General features: G+C 35.6%; 1 protein-coding gene across 5 annotated transcripts in view; it reads right to left on the bottom strand.

Moving 5' to 3' along the window:
• The window catches only part of LOC150103432 (L-fucose kinase-like), a 455316-nt gene that overhangs the window by 52099 nt on the left and 386547 nt on the right, over positions 1 to 16670 (bottom strand). The window lies entirely within an intron of this gene.

Raw genomic sequence — 16670 nt, 5'->3', positions numbered from 1 at the left:
TGTTAAATCCCTAATAGCATTATGCTTTTATGAAGAAAAGGTTAATCATAACAGTAAAATAAATTGCATCTATATATACACACTGTTCAAAACAATTAGGGAATATTTTAGTTTCTTCTTCTTCTTCCCTCCAGGTATTAGACCTAGTAGCCTGTACAGAGCTATCTTTAGCCCTTCTAAGCCATATCCATCCTGAGGATAAGGGGGCTAGCCCTATGCCTCCCAGTGTGTCCTATGTCTGTAGCTGTGTGTGTGTGTTCAAAGAAAAAACCCCAGTAAACTGGGGAGAAAATCCTGCAATCCATGCCCAAGATCGGCTAACTTGGCTTTGTCTGAGAAAGATCCTTTAAGCTCCTCATGTCGACAATGGGAATCAAACCCAGGACACTTCTTTCCCAGGCACATGGTTGCGAAGTGCATAGCCACTCAGCTAACCGTGCAGACTATTTTAGTTTCCGTCGGATAATTATAAATTTCTGCAAATAATTATAACTATTGGGTCCTTTATACATGAATAAATATTTCTTACTTTATGGATAGGGTATAATTGATGTGATATTGTTTAAATAATTGATATTTACTGCAAATTTAACAAATTATACATTTTAGCGTGAAAAATTTTAACAAGAATAACAACAAGAATAGCCAAAAACGTTTTTGTTAATTTTTAATAGGGCATATAGTCTCCATTAACAGCCAAAACCAGTACATCTTGATTACAAAGACCAGACAACATGATCAAACTGTTCTTGTGGGATATTTCCCTACTCTTCTGCGAGAGAAATTTCGAGCTCTAGACGTGATCATAATGGCACCAGTCGAGCAGAAATGCACCTACCTAAAGCATCCCAGGCAACAGGCAGGCCAGTCCATTCATTCAATACCTTCTTGGTATGGTGTGGACAAGCAATATCATCCATAAAAATGAATTCTTGGCCAATTGCAGCAGCAGCATATGGACAAACTATAGGTTCCAAAATCTCATCGCGACCCCTTTGGGCTGTTAAGGAACCGTTTCTGATAAAATAGAGATCAGTATGGCCACCTATACTTATTCCAGCCCATACCATCAAACTCCCACCTTGATGTTGGGGTCTTTCACGAACAAACTGTGGCTTATTTCTTGTTCCATTTTCATGCCATATCAAGATATGTCAGTTATCTGGTTGCACACTGAACCTGAATTCATCACTAAAAAATACATGAGCCCAATCCTCATTTGTCCAATTGCAGTGTTCCTGTGACCAAATTCTTCAGGCTCTTTTGTGATTTGCAGTGAGTGGAATGCAAACCAATGGTCTTCGAGCATATAAATCTATGGCATGAAGAAGATTTTGAATATTTCCCATCTCCAGAAAGCGATTCCAAAGTCACAAAATCACGCTTTGAGATACACAACATACTTGAGCAACAATTTGCTGTGTTTGTCCAGCTTCTAATCGACCAAATGCCACTACCCAGACTAGTTTCGACCTTTAAAGGATTCAACTAATTTTATTATACTCTAACCAAGTGAAAAATAAACTTTCAACATCTTTCTCTAAATCCAGAGTAATTTATTAAAAAAGGGTGGCACACCATTTGGCAACTCCTATAGGTAGAGATGACCTGCTAATGCTTCTGCCTGGTATCTCCACTTGGGCCTGGCTCCCACTGAATAGACCTCAATAAAGGTTGAAACTAGTCTGGGTAGTGGCCCTTCCCTTAATGCATAACATTAGACATATCTGCAAGGAGATGTGTTTTGCATTATGGGAGATACTGAGATAGGAGTGTTGGTAGCTTGCTCCACCTTTGAAACGAGTTGCCCTGGTGTTGAACCACCTTACCCCAGTCCTGAAGATACTTTCAGGCACAAACTTTGTTTGCTCACACTTGGATAAAGGATTCAACTAATTTTATTATACTCTAACCACGTGAAAAATAAACTTTCAAAACAAGCAAGTAATCGCCTGAAGTATTCTCAGGTCTGAGTCAACTTGTGGTAAAGGTGGCATAAGCTCTGATCAGTTGCCTAAGAATCCCATAATACAAACCACATCTTCTTATGGACATGTATAATGCTATGTATTATGGGAAGGGTCACTACCCAGACTGGTTTCAACCTTTATTGAGGTGCTGTTTAAGTAAAGACCTCTCTAAAAATTAGGCGGTCCCCCAGACCACTCCCTACGAGTGACCGAAGAAACATCCAACTCAGCGTTGTTCCACTCAGTGACAGGCTCACCCCATCACCGAGAAGAACTTTTCAGCGTTGGCTCTACCCAATGGCAGACTCACCCCACCACCAGACAGAACCATAATCTCAGCAGTGGCCCCACTCAGAGACAGGCAAAAACCTACCCCTAGCAGAGCCTCTCCAACGAAAAGGACCACTTCTGCACAAAAGCACATCAGTGGGAGCCAGACCCAGAGGTGGTGATACCAAAATTGAAGTAATGAAGAACTTATATTTACCTATACGAGTTGCCACAAGGTGCTTAAACCATATTAAATAAAAATCTCAGGATGAGAGAAAGATGTAGAAAGTTTTTTTTTTTACCTTGGATAGGTAAATATAAGTTCTGTGGTCAAAACTGGTCTGAGTAGTGACCCTCCCCATAATACATAGCATTATACATGTCTGTAAGGAGATGTGCTTTGTATTATGGGATACTTAGGCAAGTGATCAGAGCTTATGCCACCTTTACCACGAGATGCCTCAGAGACCTGAAAATACTCCAGGCACAAACTTAGCTTACTTGGGGAAAAAAAAGGATTAAAACCAAGTTTATAAAATTTCTTGGTATCTTTTTACACTGTTATGATTAACCTTTTCTTCAGTGAAAGCATAATGCTATTGGCAACTTAACATCATGTGGCTTGTTACATTTTGAATAAATCAATCATTTGCATTCTACCTTGTAACAACTGTTTCTTTAAGCTGCTTACAATGGCCTGTTAATTTCAGACTGAAATATATGGCAGTATGTTTAATAAATAAAACTTTTATGTTGTGTTTTCATATATATTAAATCCTAGGCTTGCCTACTGTATAAATGTACTTGAGATTTATAACCATTTAAATATATATTTAAATATTTATTTAAATATAAATATTATCCAGGTCTACCTACTCACTGATGAGACCTCAAAAAAAAAAAAAAAAAGGTTGAAACCGGTCTGGGTAGTGACCTCTCCTCATAATGTAAAGCAGTATTACATCTCCTAGGAGCTGTGTTTTCACATTATGAGAAAATATCAAGGATAGTGAGGGATCTTGCTCCACCTTTGCTTCAAGTTGCCTTGGTGTTGTACTACCAAGTGGTTACTTATGCTTGGATTTGCCGATAGTTCTTCGGCATGAAACTCGTAGATTGTGGTTTTCGATCTTAGAGTTTCGCATACTGGCTGTAAAATAATAAGGGATTTTTATCTCCTTAATTTAACTAACTTTGCCAGAAAATATAGCCGTTTGGCTTTTCATCTTAATTATTTATAACCATTCAATAAGTGGGAATGACATAAAAAAAAAATCGCTGAGTTTTAAAGGAGGGAGAAACTCTGCCATATCCATATGATAAGACTGTCCAACAAAAACCATGTTTTTTCAATCAAAATGTTACTGTTACAACTAATTGTGTTACACTTAAATGTATAATAATTAATCACAATTTTTAATTGTGGAATCAAATGTGAGATTCCGTCAGGTTGATCAAAAATGAAAATTACACAATAGCTGTATATAAAAAAGAAGGTAGAAATTACTGTGGAAATTACAGAGGAATAAGTTTATTAAATAAACTTATTCCTTGTTTATTTAATTATAAAAGACTGTGTGCTTAATTGTGTGGTTTTCAAAGCTTTTATTTTATTGTGGAGTCTCACTTCTACCTGTTTTGGCCAATTTTTAAATGGAGTTTTTTTGAGAATAAAGCACTTAGCTCAGCTACTTTCAAACCTTCAATCTAGCTGTACTATACAGATGATATATTTACTATTTGGACCCATGTGCAAGATGCTTTAGATTTTTTGTAACTCATTCAAACAGCCAAACCTAAAATAGATTTCATATTAGAAAAGAATCAAATAATAGTCTGTCTACTCTTGACACATTAATCACTCATCTTTCAGATGGCTCATTCTTCTTCTCTTCAAGAATTAGGCATTTGCCTATTCTGGCATTTCCATCTTGCATCTCACTCTCTCTCTCTCTCTCTCTTTCCCTTTGGTCAATATTTATCCATCTCTTTTGGTAGCCGATATCTTTCCATCCAAAACAGATGTTTATTCCTTTCTCGCTATATTTCAAAATCTTTTCATTTATGTTGTAAATGCCTAGCTCTCTTCTGATGTCTTTATTTTTTATATAGTCCAATTTTATGCATCCTTTAATTATTTTTAAAATTCTCATTTTTGCAGCTGGTTTCTGAACCATATAACAGAATCAGAGTGCTAATGGCACTCCGATTCTATTATATGGTTCAGAATTACTTTATACAAATAAAATTATTTTATTTTACTCTAATTACTTTATTATACAAATTACTTTATACAAATAAAAAAACAAGACAATTTCTTGTCTTGTTTTTTTATTTACTATCCTTTCAATTGTTCGACAAACTTTCTGAAATTTGTTTATTTTTTCATCTAGATATCTTGCTATGTAGCCTAAATAATTAAACTGTGTCACCTGTTCTATTATTTTATTTTCTATGACTGTTTTTGATTTAGCATCATCTTGATCTTTAAATGGCATGACTTTTGTTTTCTTTTGTAAAATTTTTAAATTGTATTGTTGGCTTATTTTTTTTTAATTCATAAACTGATTTTTGAATGTTATCTTCATCGTCTTGTAATGTCATATGATCACCTGCATACAGCATTGTAGTGATAAGAGTTCTTCTGGTTGACCAGATACCTTGTTTTATTGTTGTTTTCCGTATTTTAATAATCTGATCAATGATATATATATATATTGAATAGAGTGGAAGAAAAGCTACATCCCTGTCTAACACCTCAATTAATTTCAGTCTCTTCTGTTAATTCATTACCTAACTGTAATAGTATTTATGTAAATTTATATAAACTCTATATAGCTTGTATCAAATATAATGGATATCCTTGTTTTTTCATTATATTCCATAATTTTTCTATGTATTTGTACCAAAAGCTTTCTCATAATCTATAAAGGCCTGATGAGACTCCAAATTACATTCTCATCTTTTTTTTCAATAATTTGTTTTAACACATAATATTGCCTCTACATGATCTTCCATGTTTGAAACCATTTTGTTCTTCTTAGAGTAGACTGTTTGCAATATTTCTATGTCTTATTATTATTATTATCATGTGACACCTCCAGGGAGTCCAAGACTCATTGTGGGGGGGCACACTACTCTACTTCGCTAAATACATTTCATCCTCTCTACTACTACTTAATTCTCCAACTACGACACTACCACCATCAATGCAATCTATTGCCCATCATCACCAACAATATTTTTTGTCGGTAAATTGTGTGTTCTGAAAGCCAATTTGTCTGCGCGTGGGATGAAAAACCGGAGTTTCTGGGAGAAAAAAACCTTGCTACCACCATATGAGATCAGCTAACTCACCTTCAACTGAGAAAGCCCATTTAAGGATTCCCCTCATCATGATGAGAATCGAACCTAGGTATTTTTCAATCAAAGGGCACAATGTTCCTTTGATCAATTGCGCTATGGTGGCTTTTATTCAAGATTTTACTATAAATTTTGTAACCTATATTTAACAGACTGATTCCTTTGTAATTTCCACAGTCATCTCTGTCTTCTTTTGTAAATGTAGATATAACTTTAGCTTTTGAACAATATGATGGAACCTCACATTTCTTCCAACAGTTATTTTATTTAAATGATAATGTAATAACAGCATACATTATTATGTAATATATTTATTACATAATTATATTATTATTATATTACATTATTATATAATATATTATTACATTATGGTAAATACCAAAGAATAGTGATCAGAACTTTTCCCACCTTTGCAATGAGTTGCCTGTGTTTGTACTACGTTCTAGGACTACTTGCATTCAGCTCACGCTAGTATTCGCCAATACTTTTATAGTTTTTTTATACTATATTCAGCATGAAACTCTCTGATTCCAATCTTTGAGTTTCTTATTCGGTTTTAAAACAATGTGGGATCTAATATCCCCTTAATTTAATTAATGTTTATAGTGCTGAAATGAAGCCTGTTGGCTCTTTACATTTAGTTAAACACATTTTTTTGGAAAAAATCACCTTTATTTCTCAACGCATCAAGGTCTACGCTTTTGGTCCAGTGAGTTTCCAATTTTTTCATCCCATCTAAAAAGTAGGATTTGTCCAATTGTGCAAAATAGTCATTGACAGCCTTGATGATATCCTTGTTCGAAGAAAATTTTTTCCCACCGAGCCAAATTTTTAATTTTGGGAACAAGAAGTCACATGGGGAAAATTTTGGAGAATACGGTGAATGTGGAACCAATTCAAACCTCAATTCATGCAATTTTGTCATTGCAACGACCGAAGTGTGGGATGGTGCATTGTCTTGATGAAAGAGCATTTTTTTGTGTGCCCATCTTGGCCATTTTTCCTTCAGTTCTTTTAAATGGTTCAAGAATGATGCATAATAGACTCCTGTTATTGTTTTACCTTTTTCCAAATAGTCTATCATGATAATTCATTGGGAATCCCAAAAAACAGTGGCCTTCACCTTCCCAGCTGACAAAAGGGTCTTCGCTTTTTTCGGTGCTCTTTCACCAGGCATTGTCCACTGTTTTGACTGCTGCTTGGACTCAGGTGTGCAGTGGTGGATCCAAGTTTCATTTACAGTCATGAATCGACACAAAAAATCCTGCAAATTGCGATTAAACATCAGCAAACACTGCGTCAAAATGTCTTTTTGATCGCCAGTCAATAATCACGGCATCCATCGCGCCCACAACTTTTTCATGTGCAATTTTTCATGCAAGATATTATGCATCCATTCAGTTGAGAAGCCTACAATCTCAGCAATCTCAGACACTTTCACTCAGCAGTCTTCCATAATGATACCATGAATTTTGTCAATCATTTCCTTCGTAGTGACTTCAGTCAGGTGCCTGGAGCATGCTCCATTTTCGATGGACTTACGACCACATTTAAACTCATTTATCCAAAAATAAATAGTTTTTAATGCTGGTGCAAAGTCCCCATGAACTGCATCTAACTCAGCTTCGATCTGTGCAGCTGTCCACTTCTTCAAATAAAAGTATTTTATCACTTCACAAAACTTTTTTCTCCATTTTTTTTTTTCATTTTTGCGAACACAGTCATTTTAAATGTTTGCCAAATGAGAACTACACATCACACATGGCTAAAATTTTTCTTGGGGGGGGGGTGTCATGAAAAAGATGATACGTGCCAATACTGTTATGAATGAATGAATTGTGTCACCGTCTATTGGAAATTTAAAACTTTTCAAACAACCATAAATTCTTATAATGTTCTATCCATTTGTTTCTCTTGTATTATATTGATTTGTGCTGTATCTTTCTTCATTTTAATTTCTTAAAATGAAGATTTATATATATATATATATATATATATATACCCTGTTGAAAGTTTTTTCACTTGGTTATACTATAAATTAAAGATGCCAAGAAATTATATTCTTGGTTTCATCCTTTATCCAAGTCCTTATCTGGCTTCCACTATAAGACCTCGATAAAGGTCGAAACTGGCATGGGTTGTGGCCTTTCCCATAATGCATAGCATTATACATGTCCATAACAATATGTGCATTGCATTATGGGATACTAATGCAATTGAAGTCATTTGCCTCTTCATACAAGTATCCTGGTCGTGAAGTGACTTTATGCAAAAACTTTGCTTGCTTACACTTGAATAAAGGATAGAACCAAGAATATAATTTCTTGGCATCTTTAATATAGAGATATCCTGATTCTCCAGATTGAGGGTTTTGCATAAGGCTGGTTACATTACCAAATAAAATATTACTACAACTGAGATGCTTTTTACTGGAAAATTCATTGGACAGAAACAACAGAAAATGACCAAGAAAGAAAAGTGTCAACAATTAGGAATCTCAGACATTTTAAAAGTAGCCATGTGGAATGTACAAAGCATAACAACAAAGGAATTAGAATTAGTAAAACAATTAAAAATATTAATTTAGCCTTGATAACAGAAACAAAAAGAAATTAAAGGGAACAAAAGATAAAAAAATGGTTTTACTATGGTATATAGTGGAGTGGACCAAGACATCAGCGCTTCTATTTTAGTGGCTGTTTTAATTGATAATAAATGGAAAAATAGAATACGAAAGTACAGTTTTGTAAATGATCAAAATGTAACAGGTTAAATTAAAAACACACAGAAGCTACTTAAATATCATAGAAAAATATGCTCCTGAAGAAAGAAGAAAAAAGGAGTCTGAACAATTTTATGAGGAACTACAAAAACAGTTAAATAAATGATAAAATGACTGTATGTATATCAATAGCAGGATATCTTAATGCTACAGTTGGAAATAATCCAATTCTATTCATATGTTGGAGGTTTAATGGATTGTATACAGCACTTGGAAAGGATCAAAAACAGATTTTAATACTTCCTATATTTCATCTCAGTCACTGAGACATCTTCAGGGATTACAAAAAAACTAATGTAACATATACACAAATATCATACAATACTAAGCTAACCACGTGGGTGACTCTAAAGTCCTATCTAGGTGGTGTTCCCTCTATGGACGATTATAGGTGGCCTAGAATGTAAGGTGGGATATCTGATGATTAATGTTTCCTAAATCTTCAGAAGTTTAATGCAATTGTATTTATTTAGATTTGGTTGATTTCTGAGAACTACTGTAGATTCTAAAAATAGTCTGCCTTTTTTGAATTTACTGTGGTGGGGCATGGTGGTTTTTCCCCAAGAGATCCTGTGGATTGTATCCAAGACATGGTCAGCCAGGTCTGACTCACCATAGTCGTGGTTGCAGATGTATGACTTGTGTTCTTCTAAGCGGATGGTTGCTGATCTATCTGTCTGTCCATAGTATGTCAGCTTACATGAACAGGGTACTTTATAAATTCCAGGCACTGAGAGAGGAGGGAGCTGATCTTTTGTAGAATGGATAAGGGTAGCAAGTTTGCTGTGGGCATGCTGTGTGAAGGTTGGCTATTTTTTCTGATGTGCCACAGATGTACGGTATGGTGGTGGCATTTCTGAATTCTTTCTGAAGAGATGGCTGGGGAATGAGGGAGGAACTGATTATTTTTTTAATACTATAATCACTGTAGCCATTGGAAAGGAAGGTGTTGTGTATGTGGAAGAACACAAGTCATACATCTGCAACCACGACTATGGTCAGTCAGGCCTGGCTAACCATGTCTTGGATACAACCCACAGGATCTCTTGAAATAAACCAACATGCTCCACCACAGTAAATTCAAAAAAGAGAGACTATTTTTAGAATCTGCAGCAGCTCTCAGGAATCAGCCAAATCTAAATAAATACAGTTGCTTTAAACTTCTGAAGATTTGGGAAACATTAATCATCAGAGATCCCACCTTACATTCTAGGCCACCTACAATTGTCCACATGATTAGCTTAGTATTGTGTGGTATTTGTGTATATGTTACATTAGTTTTTTATAATCCCTGAAGATGTCTCAGTGACTGAGACGAAATATAAGAAGTATTAAAATCTGTTTTTAATTGTATACAGCACTTTCCGAGTGCTGTATACAATCCATTAAGCCTCCCACATGAAATCCAATTCTAAATGTCTTAGTAAAATGTGGAGAACTTTGCATAAGTAACAGAGGTCAAGAACTATTACACTTGCGTATTTTCAAAAATTTTTAAATAATTAATTTTCAAAAAAAATATAGATAAATAAATATTACACTTGTTATTGATGATAGCTGATGAACTACAGTCAAGGAGAATAGAAGTTGAACTGTAGGATAGAGAAAAGAGCACATTTGAGGCTATTTGGTGTGAGATTGAGACTAGCAGAACAAAATATGCAGTTGGGTGCTGCTATTGACCAGATGATGGAATAGATGGTGAAGATAGTATGCATAAGCAAATAGACGCAATGAGTGGAAGGAGGATAATTATTATGGAGGATTTCAACCATGGTAACATTGATTGGAAGGAGGAGAGGACACATGGGAAGAAGGAATTGGATTTTATGCAGTTATTAAGGGACAACTATCTGAGACAGCATGTAATGGAAAACACTAGGTTCGAGAGTGCTTGACCTAATAATTGCATCTGAGAATTTGACTGTAATGAACATGACCACGTTGCCACCAATTGGTGAAAGTGATCATAAGGTCTTGACCTGGGAGGTGGCTAAATGTATGGAATTTTCAATTAAGACAAGATACATGTGGAATTACCGGGCTGGTAAGTATGACAAGCTTAGGAGATTGCTTGGTTCAGTGCCATGGTATGTAAAACTGCAAGGACTGGATGTTGATAGTGCATGGGAGGTCGTTAAGGAGCTTTTGCAGGAGGTAATGGCTGACTGTATACCTAGAGTCTGAATAGTAAATCAAGTAGGGGTTAAATGGATGAATAACACCATTAAGCTTGAGCTGCAAAAAAAGAAACAACTGTGGAGGGAATTTAAGGAAGAAGGTGACCTGCAGGCACACGAATGGTATAAAGTGCAGGCCAGAAGGGTAACGAGTGTGGTAAGAAAAGCAAAAGTGGATTATGAAAGGGAATTAGCCATGCAAGCTAAAGAAAATTCCAAACAGTTTTTTCGATATGCTGCAAGTAAAAGAAATAATGCATACGGTAGAATGATTTTAATTAATGCCGTTGATAGGGAGGTAACTGAATCAGTTGATATAGTGGAATTACTGAGCAAGGCAAGCACTTTGCAAGAGTATGGCATCCAGGTGAAAATATTGCAAGAATGAAGGAACCAATAGCTTATATGGGAATTGTGGTGAATGAAGTGGAGGTGAATAGTCTATTACGAAACCTTAATGTGAATACATCTGTGGATTTGGGTGGTATACCAGCTTGGGTCGTACGTAAAGCAGCTAAAGAATTGTCAGTGCCCTTGATCATTTTGTTTGAGTCTCAGGTCTAGGTTAGTCCCTAGGGGGTGGAAAGAGGGGAAAATAGTTCCACTGCATAAAGGAGGTTCCAAGACTGCTGCTGCAAATTACCGACCGATCAGCATATCAGGAGTCATTGTCAAAGTCTTGGAGAAAGTAGTCAAGAGAATAATACAGGAATGGATAGATGATAATGGGATACTGTATTTGGGACAGCATGGTTTGTTTTGTGAAGGGTAGATCATGATAATGCCTCAGTAACTTGCTCGTTTTTTATAACACTGACGGCTGAACTGGATAAGGGTAATGGGTTTACAGTGATACTGCTGGACCTTGCTAAGGCCTTCGACATGATACTACATGGAATTCTAATCAGTAAACTGCAACATATGGGATGGATATAGGGTTGGTGAGATGGATGGGAAGGTGGTTGATGGAGAGATATCAGAGAGTAGTTTATTCAGGAGTAGAGTCCAAAAGAAGGCCTGTGACTAGTGGTGTGTGCAGGGTTCTGTTCTTGGACCACTACTGTTTAATTTGTTCATTAACAATATAGGAAAGGATCTGAGAGGAAGTGTTCATTTGTTTGCTGATGATGCAAAATTGGATAGAGCAATAGAGAATGCACATGATGTCAAAATTTTGCAGAATGATTTGGATAGATTTGGGGACTGGGCTAATGAGAATGGATGTCAATTTAATGTGGCAAAATGTAAGATTATGCATTTTGGGGTGAAAAGACTAGCAGCAGTATACCACATTGGTGGAACTGTACTCTAGGATAACTAATAAATAAGGAATTGACAGTGTACACTAGAAATGTAAATTAAATAAACTTTAATATATATTTCTAGTGTACGCTGTCAATTCCTTAATTATTAGTTATCATGCTTAACCAGCGTATAAGCCTCTCTACATGTACTCTAGGAGATTGACGAGGCTAGGGATTTGGGAGTGTTGGTGGATAGGGAGTTGAAGTTTAGAGGGCACATTTCAAAAGTGGCTAAATCAGCTCATCAAATCACTTGGTTACTTAAGAATACTTAAAGACGAGCAGAGATAAGCAAGTTATTGTTCCTCTGTATCGAGTCTTGATAAGACCTCATCTTGACTACTGTGCCCAGATTTGGGCGCAAGGGTTTCTTCTTGATGGGAAGGAGGTGGAGAGGATCTAGAGGCGAGTGACCAAGATGATAACAGGTCTATGGAATGAACCTTATGAGAACAGGTTGAAGATTTGTGGGTTGCAGAAATTGGTTGATAGGCAGAAAAGGGGTGATATGATTGAGACATTCAAGTTACTGAAGGGTTTCTATAAGATTAATTCAGAGGTTATTTTTGAGAACAGGACTGGTGATGAGAGGACTAGGGGCCATCCATGTAAACTGGGCAAGAGTGTGGTTAGCAGGGGTGTTAGAGCTAGGTTTTTTTTGAGAGTGATAAATGAGTGGAATAAGCTGCCAGAGTCTGTTGTGAGTGCCATGAATGTGAATGAGTTCAAGGCAAGGTATGATAGATACTGTGTGAATGTTGAATAGTTGTTCTTGCCATGATGTTAGGGCCTCTCTTGACGAGTCTGAGGACTCCTTGGAGTTGCCCGTAATAATATACTTGGAATGGCAAAGGAACCAGATCTATAATTTATTATATCATTACTAATCAGAAACTAGCTCCATGTGTAAGAGATATATATACAGAGGAAGTGAAATATTTTCACATTGTTACCTAGTAGTTTCTAAAATAGAAATACTAACAAAATGGAGGAACGAAGTAAATAAGAAAAAACAAGAAACAGAACAAGTATACAAAGTATATCTATTACAAGAAGTAAGCATTAGAATGCTATAGCAATCACAATTAACAGATTACATAAAAGAAGCTGAAATCAATCATGATGATCATTTAGAAGAATGGAAAACTTTGATAAAGATAATTCATAAAGCAGCCTCTGAAGTATTTAGAAAGAAAAATAAAAGAGAAACATTAAAAATTTGGAGCACAGATATAGAAAATGCAATAAAAGAAAACCAAATGGCATACAAATGATTCCTTCAAAAACATAAAGAAAACAGAAGAAATATACAAAAATAAAAGAAAAATAGATAAAACCATAGTACAGAAAGCTCACCATGGTTCTTGGGACAGATTTATTAATAAAATAGAAGATATACATGGAAGACAAAACTTAGCCTAAAAATATTAAAGAAATTACCATATATACAGTGTTAAGGTGGTGATACCATTAAGAAGGATGGCTTGTTATCTCTTTTTTTTTCTGTTTATAGAAAGTCAACACACACACACACACGCTGGAAGATTATTATTATTATTAATTATTTCTCAGGTACCTTAGTGTGGATCACAAAAGAGCCACACTAAGCACCATTCACACACAATACTTATCATGCCTCTCCTTAACTCATTCACTTACAAAACATGCACAACCATCTCTGGCAACCAATTACACCTATCTGTCACTCTCCAAGCAAAAAAAAAAAAAAAAAAAAAAAAAAAAAAAAAAACTTGTCCTAACAACACCCTCACTTAACATACTCTTATATTATTTCCAAGGATGACCCCCCCCCATTTGTTCTCTCCTTCCAGCCATATATTAAAAAAAAAAAAAAAAAAAAAAAAACAGTCTTCATATCAATCCTATTAAAAAACCCTTGATTTTTGGGCTTCAATCTATTCTCGCATTCTCACAGGGAGCATTCCATAGCCCTGCACAATTCATGTCCCTTCCCCCATGGAATTCAGATGATCAGATCTGCATGCAAAAGTGGCTTATTAAAGCCTTATAAAGAGGATAATAATAATCTCCTTCCTATCTGTTAGTGTGTTCTTCAACAACATGTAATCTGGTGTTGTTGTTTTGATCACTTTTGCAACATGTTCTCAAAACTTCAATGCTCCATCCACAATCATTCCCAAATTTCAGGCTTCATCAATTCCTTGCAGCCTAGTACACAGCTTATGATCTCTTCGATCCAAAACGTATGACCTTATACTTGGCGACATTAAACTGACAGCCATTTAAGTATTTAAGTATTTAAGTCATTCTGAAGCATCTCTACATCATTTTCATTAATGCTCTTCCAAGCTTTGCAACGTGAATAGACAACTGAATATTTTTCCTTCAATCATTTCCTATTTCATTGATGTACAAATTAAACAGCAGGGGACTAAGTATCAAATCTTGTAATACATGACTAATCACCCACCCAACCTTCTCCTGGACTCAACTCCCCCCCATACACCATAGCTGTTCATCAGCCACCTTCTTATCTAAATCATCAGCTTTACATCTACCCCCATTTGCAACAGAGTTCCATGTGGAATCCTGTTGAATGCTTTGCAAGGTCCAGCAGCATGTTTTTTTATCCAACTCAATTGTCAATTTATGATAAAACTAAGGCAAAAACCATACTACCACCTATAAAGTATCATATTCCTGTCCACCCAATTCTGAATTCTGTCTTTTGTGAACGTCTCCAATACCTTAACCTGTACTATGGATCTACTATATGGACAATGCCCTAATAATCTGTGAATATGTAAATATGCACTTTTTGATTTTGCAAACTGTCTGAACAAATGATAGTGACATCAAATAACTGAAAATTAATTAATTTACTTGAATAAAGAAATTATTTCTTTTCTCTGGCATCATTAATTAAAAAGAACATTTTATATTTTCTATAAAGCAAACTAACACACAGAAATGCCTGAATGCCAAATTAATCCTGAAGTCAAATGGAGGATCAGTTAAAACTTGAAAGCAAAGGGCCACACTGATATTAAGAGATCTGGTAAAATTAGAGAGCCTCTGTAGCTCCGTCAGTATAGACCAGTGCTTCCCAAACTGTGGGCCACGGCCCCCTTGGGGGGCCGTAAGTTTTGTTGAGGGGGCCGTGAAATAATGAAAACAAATTTAAAATGTTTTAAGACACATTAGATTTTTTTTTAATCTTAAAAAAAAAACGCATTTAATTTATTTTAATTATTTCTTTTTTGTTCTTTTTTATATTTTAATGGAAAAATTCGCACATTGGTGTTGGTTAACAAATTTTGCTTCTTGCGTATTTCGGCGATTAATGAATATTAGTAAATATATGCTTATTGATATAACTTTCATTTCAAAAGGTATTGATAAGCAACACAAAAAAGATTACAAACCAAAATCTTGAATATAAATTGTATTGAATATAAATACAATAAATATTATAATAATATATGTCTGTATTACGATTTTTTTTTGATGAGAGGGCCGTGAAATATTTTAATTTTTCCAAAGGGGCCTTGGCATCCATAAGTTTGGGAAGCACTGCTATAGACAAAGCCCTTTGGTCAGAAAGACCTGGGTTCTATATCCGTCAGTGATGTGAGGAATCTTTATCTGGTCTCTTTCGACTAAAGGCGAGTTAGCCGGTCTCATACGGAGGTAGAGGGGGGTTTTTTCACTTGGAAACTCGTTTTTTTTAATCCCCCAGAACAGGCAAACCAGCCCAGTGAACAAACATAGATTACAGTCGTGAATACGTCCCATCCATATGCCAATCCTGAGCTAGGATAAAACTGGAGGGTTGGGGAAAGCAATGGTGAACTACCCTGTCGAAATCTCCCCAGGAATACTTTATGGGCAATGCCTACAAAGTCACCTAGAAACGACTGAAAGGGAAAACCAGGTAAAATTAGGAAAATCATTAAATCCTTTATTATAAGAAGGGCTAATATCAAACATGACACAATCAAGTATGGGAAAGTGATTAGAGAAAAGAAAGGCATCTGTTAATAAGTTTCTTGAAGAACTGTAGTTGCATTGCTTTGGAAAAAGAAGTATAGAAAAGACTACGTTAAAGAGCCAAGAGGCTATTTTTCCGGTGGTGTAAATTAAGTTAAGGGGATAATAAATCATTCGTTATTTTATTTTATTTTAAAGCCGGATATGAAACTCGGAGATCGAAATCAAAGAGTTTCATGCCAAAGAACTATCAGCGAGTCCAGGTGTAAGTGATCACCTAGTTAGTACAACACTAGGGCAACTCGTTGCAAAGGTGGAGCAAGTTCCTTCACTATCCTTTATATTTTCTCATAATGTAAAACGCAGCTCCTTGGAGATGTATTACTGTTTTATATTATAAGGATGGGTCACTACCCAGACTGGTTTCGACCTTTATTGAGGTCTCATCAGTGAGTAGGTAGACCTGATATACCCCAAGGTTTGAGTGAACTGAACTTACATATACCCTCCACTAACGAATTACCAGAGTCGTACCCATATATATTATATATTATTATTACTGCGTTAAACAGCCAAGAGGCCATTTTTCTGGTAGCGTAAATTAAGTCAAGGGGGATAATATAAATCCCTCATTATTTTATTTTAAAGTCGGATATGAAACTCGGAGATCAAAATCAAAGACTTTCACGCCAAAGAACTATAAAATAAAATAATGAGGGATTGATTATCCCCTTAACTTAATTTACGCAGCCGGAAAAATAGCCTCTTGGCTCTTTAACATAGTAATAACAATATATAATATATATGGGTACACCGCTCTGGCAATTCG

Source organism: Typopeltis vanoorti, chromosome 9 (assembly GCF_054136105.1).
Source record: "Typopeltis vanoorti isolate ZY-2024b chromosome 9, IOZ_Tvanoo_1.0, whole genome shotgun sequence".
NCBI classification, from domain to species: domain Eukaryota; kingdom Metazoa; phylum Arthropoda; class Arachnida; order Uropygi; family Thelyphonidae; genus Typopeltis; species Typopeltis vanoorti.
The sequence above is the reverse complement of the archived record's forward strand: the minus strand, read 5'-3'. Positions and strand labels throughout refer to the sequence as shown.